The sequence below is a fragment of the Ctenopharyngodon idella genome, chromosome 3, assembly GCF_019924925.1.
Source record: "Ctenopharyngodon idella isolate HZGC_01 chromosome 3, HZGC01, whole genome shotgun sequence".
In the NCBI taxonomy this organism is placed as follows: Eukaryota; Metazoa; Chordata; class Actinopteri; order Cypriniformes; family Xenocyprididae; genus Ctenopharyngodon; species Ctenopharyngodon idella.
In genome coordinates this window covers 48183947-48191396 of record NC_067222.1, presented here as the reverse complement: position 1 = coordinate 48191396, position 7450 = coordinate 48183947, and the positions used below count along the sequence as shown (strand labels likewise).

At 39.2% G+C, this 7450-nt stretch overlaps 1 long non-coding RNA gene across 2 annotated transcripts; it reads right to left on the bottom strand.

Annotated features, from left to right (window-relative positions):
• Positions 1-253: 253 nt before the first annotated feature.
• Positions 254-6433, bottom strand: LOC127508938 (uncharacterized). 2 transcript variants are annotated; one of them, XR_007929011.1, is made up of 7 exons: positions 2440-6433; positions 2062-2314; positions 1634-1960; positions 1351-1483; positions 1105-1262; positions 880-988; positions 254-475 (listed from the first exon to the last, which is right to left on the bottom strand). It is a non-coding gene; the product is annotated as an uncharacterized LOC127508938 (long non-coding RNA). The 2 variants fall into 2 exon arrangements; XR_007929010.1 differs by having other exon boundaries at positions 2062-6433.
• Between the last annotated feature and the right edge of the window lie 1017 nt (positions 6434-7450).

Here is a 7450-nt window from a genome sequence, read left to right as displayed (position 1 = left end):
CCCCCAAAACTCCTCAACATTAAAGGTGGTGGGATCTTGGGGCATGGGGATATCCATGAGCTGATACTCCAGGTACTCCTCACTCACCTTGTCCTGTTCCTCTGGCCCATGGAAAGGAAGTAGTTCCTGGAATCTAAAAAAAGCACCATGTGTAAAGAACTGATTAAGGATTTGTTTTGTGACCATGATCAAAATTAAACTTAAAGTATTCAATATGTTGAAATCCTGAAAAATGTGAAACCCTTGCCTGTCTACAAAGTATAGAGCATCTTCCACCCCACACTCAGTCCTCTGTTGCACGTCAACGAATTTGGCATGCTTCAGAAGGGCCTCCTTCAGGGGGAGTTTGTTCATCCCATACTCCACAGGCCTGAACAGAAACGCCAGTGCTGCCTGCTGAAATAGTTGCACCTCCTGAGGTGTGATGTGTCCAGTCTCAAGGAGCCTGTTGAGGGTAGCTCTGGTGGTTTTTCTCCTACCAGACAGAGAACAGAAAGATATAAAGCAAATTAAGTCCAGGTAGTTTAAACAATATCTCAGAATCAAAATAACTTTTTACTTGTCAAATTCATCAGGTAGACACACAGGAATTTCACTTGGCAATCAGCACTTTAACTCAAAACTAGACAGACAAACAGTAAGTGCACATAGATTCAGCAAGATATGCACAATAAGTGCAAGTGGTTGAAGGTATTCCTCTATGTAAGCAATAAGCATGCTATTTTACCCATAGACTACATATACATTGTATGCCTACACACATTTTATGCCTTTTCCATAACATCAGAGAGATCGCCCAACAACAATCTTCCCAAAAAGTATATTTGAGCTCAATGGGAATACAGGTTTATCTCCTTATGTGAGACTTGAAAGGTTTACCTGGCAGTTGGTTTACTGGGTCCTTGTAGGGGATGTCCTGGACTTGTCGGCCCTGTAGTGCTAACGGCATCATGAACCTCGCACACAGTTTCATGATGAACTTTGTCATCTGCAAATTTGTAGTTCATAAAAAATTTCCATGTATTACTTGAAAAAGGACATTTCAGCCCATGAAAAATAAGCAGACATCCTTGGCAGCAGAATGGCCCAACCCTTGCATTTTACCTCTCCATGGAGCTGGAAGATGGAAGACCTTTCTCTCTGGAGGAGGAGGTTCAGTGTGGAGAACATTGGCAGCATTGCTTGAAAGAAGAGGAGGTAGACTTCAGTCAGGGGCTTGGAAAAATCATCCACCAGCCTCCTAAACCTTGGTTGTTTCTCATCTGTAAATAAAAACAGGTTTTTCTTAAAAATACATATTTAGTCTGGTGTAATGCACCTGTACTACTGTCAATGAAATAAGCAACATACTTAAAGAATTAAAATAGCTGGTAAGTGGCCCATACTGCCGCAGAATTCGTGTAATACACCTCTCCAGGCTTAACCATCGCACTGAAACGTGCAGCAGCATTTCCATGTACTCGCTGTCATGAAAGTCAAAATTCTGAAAAAAATAAAATAAAATTATATATATATATATATATATATATATATATATATATATATATATTTATTACAACACTATCAGCAAACTGTTTTACTTGGCATTGGGCTTAACAGATTGGTAATATAAAGTGTACATGTTTGAACTTACTTCCAAAAACTTCTGCCCCGCATGTTTGGCAGTGTTGTGGATAATATGACAGGGGCATCCATGTATGTAAATGCTGCAATTTTCCCCTCAGCATTCTGGCTGCAATTGAATTTTTGGCTCCTGTATTGACAGGAGCATTGTCAATAGAGAGACCTACACAATTTCTCCAAGGGATGTTACTTTCCTGCAAGGGGTCATTGATTTTTTTATAAATCACTTCAGCAGTTCCACAGCTCTGCCCACTGGTGGTGCACATATCAAGGAATCTGTGCACAACTTTGTTGGTGTCAAATATTCTTACTGTGAGGGGATTCATCTTCTCTAGACCTGTAAAAATAAGGTGCATAACTAGACCTACATGTTGTTCAAAAATTGTATGAGTGTACATGTAGAAATGGATAAATTACTGGTAGTTGTTAAACTCATACCAGTATCATTTGAGCCATCTGTGACAAGTGTGAAGGGATTCTCTCTCATCTTCATCACCAGTTCTTTCTTGAAATGAGGTGCCACTGCTTCATTTATGATGCATGTTGTTTTGGTGCTTGTGCTCTTAAAGCTCTGAACTGTGGGGGAGTCTCGAAAACATTCTTCGTACAAGGGGCTGAAATGGTCAACAACGGCAAATGGAACATTGTGCTGCACCATTGCAACGGCAACCTTCACCTCAGCCCTCCTGGTCTGCAACAGAAACAATTGATTAAATAACTCATAAAACATTAGATAAGTTTTCTTGGTAATATAACCAACAATTTGCAATTCATCAAATATTGACACCAGCCTTTTGGTTTTCCTGTGCTATTTACCTTGGCCTCTTGTACACTCATGCCTCCAACAGAAGTTGCCGGCGTGTAGAACTGTGCAACATGGCTGATTTTAAAGCCTGTTCTTTTGCTCGATGTCCCTTGCCTTCCACATGTCTGCTTATGTCCCTCACGCCTTGATGGGCACAGGAGTTCTCTTGTCTGCAGACTGAGCACCAGTAGAAGGAGCTGGTGGTTCCCATTGTGATGAATGGCCATCGGGTTGACCACTCCTTCTTAAAGAAACACCTATAGGTGGCTGCTCCACTTAATCCTCTCTTTTTCCCTGTTTCCAGTGGGTTCTGCACTGTCTCCTCTATGGTGTCCTCCACAGTCTCTTCCACGGACTCATCCTCTACTGACACCCTAGCTGTCTCCTCCACAGTGTCCTCCACTGACTCATCTACTGCCTCCACTACTGTCTTCTCCACAGTCTCCTCCTCTGACCTGGCTACCTTTTTAGGGAGCTGATCCTTCAGAGCGAAGCATGAAAGAATGCTCATTTGCCTCTTCCCTGACATCTTTGAAATAGACAAATGCAATAATTAATACTGCATTGTCTGGATAAAATACAATGAAATAGCCTAGGCCAAAGGTTTTCATTGAAAATGATGTCAGGGAAGAGGCAAATGGAAAATTAATATTCCATAATAATTTGGAATATTTTTAGTTTTTTTTCTATCCTTTTATTTCCTTCTGAAACAGAACTAATACTACACAAGCGTCAGAATAGCTGCTGAAATAAGCAGGGATTCAACCGGCTAGCTAGTAGGGGTGTGCACAAATATTCGATCTGTAATTAATATTCGAAAAATAAAATTCAAATTTTACTATATTGCTTTGCTGGCCGTAAATGCAGTAAATCCATGATAAATCCCATTAAAACTCGCAGTTATAACTAAATCCACTGGGTGGTGGTGTGGAGTGTGTTGTGTTAATAAGTTGAGTGCATTTGATCACTTAATGTCGTCGTCTGCCTCGCGATGTTTGGAATTACTTAGATGAAAATGATCTTACAAAATGGAGTTACTTTTGATAAAATTAATTAATGAAACTGAGTTTGAGAAATCACATCTAATCCAAACACCAGTCAAATGAGGACAGCTGTCCATCACTGCATTCGCGAGTGCAGGTAACGTTAAGCACAGATGTTCACCGAGTGAGAACAAGATAACGTATATGATAGCAAAATGCATTTCATGCAAATCATGATCGAGACAAATGCTTCCTTTAAGTTTTGTCGAGGGTTTAAGAACAGAAAACACAAAGTGCTGTTAGAAACTTCACTTAACACCGTTATCTTTGTGTCTCTGCAACGTCTGTCAGCGGGGCTTGTTTTCTCACCTGAGAATATAATCATACACATTATATTGTTGTTTTTCCTCAGCATTATAATGTGAAACAATATAAACATGGTAACCATATTCCGACTCTAGTGTACGTTATATGTACGTTACGTTCTGCACGATAACTGGCGTGCTCTGCTTTACTAGTGTTTTTTCCCACTCGCTGCTTGAGCTTATAATGCTTTTGTTCTTTAGGTCTATATTTTTTGTTTACACATATTGTTTAATGTTTTAAACTGAATGAAAACCTTAAGATAAAACGTAAGCTTGTTGTGTATATTACCTAATCATAAGTTTGTTCAGAAATGGTGACGACAACTTGAATAAAAAAAAAAAAATTAAAAAACGTCTCTTTCATTTTCTCAAAATAACGTCATTTAAATACACAAATATTCGTGTTTTTGTATTAGCCCAAATATTCATATACAATATTTTGGAAAAATGCCCATCCCTACTAGCTAGGCTAGTTCACGTAACGTACTCTGGTCAAACTGTTAACTAACCTACCAGCTGCCTGGACACAAATATTCCCCAGCAATTTAATGAGATGACTTACTGTACTCATAGGATATGGTCCCACGTCGATCACGATCAGTCTGTAGCCAGATGTGAATCAATGTGACTGACAGATGTCCTCTTCTGTAGCTAACTACATCTGAATCAGTGAGCGAGCCCATGAATTACAGAATGTGTCGTTGGAATCAGAACGTAAACGTTGTTGTGGCGGGAATATCTAAATCTTACCCAGATACAGCAATTCTATTTTCTGATTGGCTGTTCGATAGCTATATTTTTTTTTTATTAGATTAACTGGTGCGTGGCAGGGCCTTCTGAACTCTATGGGGAACTCGCTTGATTCCTCTAATAGCGGCGCAACTTGTTGTGCATTATCCTGGAGATTTCTCTGCATGAGAAATACAAGGTGTGGCGTGTGAGCGTGTGAACGGGTTGAAATGCGTGTCTTACGCCCAATGCGTGAGACTTGAGAGCCTTGCGGTGTCCATGATTTCCAACAAGAATGTCAAATTTGGACTCATCTGACCATAGAACACTTTTCCACTTTGAAACAGTCCATTTTCAATGAGCCTTGGCCCACAGGACACGACAGCGCTTCTGGACCATGTTCACATATGGCTTCCTTTTTGCATGATAGAGTTTTAGTTGGCATCTGCAGATGGCACGGCAGATTGTGTTTACCGACAGTGGTTTCTGGAAGTATTCCTGGGCCCATTTAGTAATGTCATTGACACAATCATGCCGATTAATGATGCAGTGTCATCTGAGGGCCCGAAGACCATCCAATAAAGGTCTTCGGCCTTGTCCCTTACACACAGAGATTTCTCCAGTTTCTCTGAATCTTTTGATGATGTTATGCACTGTAGATGAGGAGATTTGCAAAGCCTTTGCAATTTGACGTTGAGGAACATTGTTTTTAAGTTTTTACACACTCTTTCACAGATTGGAGAGCCTCTGCCCATCTTTACTTCTGAGAGACTCTGCCTCTCTAAGACATATCAAGCGTATAGCGTTAGTTCTGGCAGGTCACGTTAGTCAAGCTTGCATCAGCTGACACTCAGCTGATTCACATTGACCTATAGGAATATGATGCCTATCACCACATTCGTATATATATAGTCCATTCAGTATTATTAGCAGTTTTATCACATTACTCAGGAGCTAATTAAACAGCGAATTACTGCACACGTTTATAAGATGTGATGTGTTTGGGGGTGAACGTTAATGTCTAAATATTTTAATTACTGATTTTATGTCAGCATATTTCTGAAACTTCTGATTTTTAATTTGATTCCTTCTGTGAGGGATGAAAAGGCTCTTTCATGATGCACTGTAGATGAGGAGATTTGCAAAGCCTTTGCAATTTGACATTGAGGAACATTGTTTTTAAAGTTTTTACGCACTCTTTCACAGATTGGAGAGCCTCTGCCCATCTTTACTTCTGAGAGACAGGTCACGTTAGTCAAGCTCGCATCAGCTGACACTCAGCTGATTCACATTGACCTATAGGAATATGATGCCTATCACCACATTCAGTGGGCAAGACCACTATGAATTGTGTAATCTGGAATTTAGCGAATTGACACAGATTTCACTTCATGTTCAAGTTCTTGAACAAACACACTAATTCACCACATTGATTATAAGATGCTTGATTTGGAAGTGACCTGAAACATGTTCAGATGAGATCTGCACTCATCACACAAAGGGGAAGGATATCAAGAAGGAGATAAAGAATCCATGTCACAGCTGGCTGTATTTCACCCTCCATAAATCTCAGCGTCTTCACAAAGCAAAGCTAAGTTTCCTTTTTAAGCTCTTTCAGTGCTTCCTACATTTTGTGGACGGGAAAACATAGATTGCGATACCTGATGTGATTACATTTCAAAAGGCTATAATTTCATGCATGCGCCACACGTTTCAAAGTTAAATGTGGTGCTGTTGCGTGTTCTGGTTCTACCTGCTAATGCAGCGCTCAGGCTGCTTCTACATGGTTCGCAATCAATGTAGGCAATACTATACTTAACGTGCATGCCAAGCGATTGCTTATGCTGATATAACTAATGCTGTTCAATATTGACAAAATTTACTTCATGGTATTGTAAAATATTGTAAATGGTTGTAAGAACGTATATATTATCTACCTCATCTAAACTTGAATGAGCAGCCGCAATAGTAAGCATACACATTTCAAAATAAGAGTCCGAGTGTATTTAGGTCTTGTTCATAAATAAGTCACTAAAAATGTATACTCCCCTCTGGTTATTTGGTTTCACAACTGTATTTAATTTGATTAAAATTCAATTCATTTATATTAATTTCATTTCATATAATTTCATTTCTCATTAATCGAAGTTAACTATTGTAGCTTCTGACCATTTTGTGCAGTGGGTAGAAGGATTTTCCACACAACTACAAGTATTTCAAATCTGTGGGAAGCACTGTTTTGATGAATGCTATCACGTTATTGACAACATGATTTTTAAGGCATCTGTTTCTTAAGGTTATCCAGCTTGTTCCTTAAGCTTTTGGGTATTGGCCACATGCTGTTGTCTTAAGCTCAATTTAGGTAACTGCTTTTAAAGGGGCATGCTGCTCTTCTCAGATATTGTAAGAAGAGCACCTCTCGCTGCTACTCTCCTTCTGTAAGGGGCATGCTGCCTCCAGTTTGCTATTCAGATGGATATGCTGCTTCTTTCCATTATGTCCTATTGTCTTTCCATCTTTTCAGTATACTTTTTTCATTTAGATTTCGCAGTCAGTTTGTGGTTGGGGGGGTTGGAGTTTTTGCCCAGAACAGAACCATACCGCCAGTCCAAACTGTATACTAACTGCCAGTCATCTTTGACGATAGTGATCCTGACAGAACCCTTTTATAGCTAATCAATTAACTTAATTAGTTGCTAGATGTTCTCCCAGCTGAATCTTTTCAAAATTTCTTGTTTCTTATCCATTTGTTGCCCCTGTGCCAACTTTTTTGAGACCTGTAGAAGGCATCAAATTTGAAATGAGCTCATTTAGTGGATAAAAGTGTAAAATTTCTCAGTTTAAACATTTGTAATGTTATCTGTTTTATTTTGAATAAAATTTTGGCTCATGTGATTTGAAAGTCTTTTAGTTTTCATTTTATTCAAATTTAAAAAAAAACATCC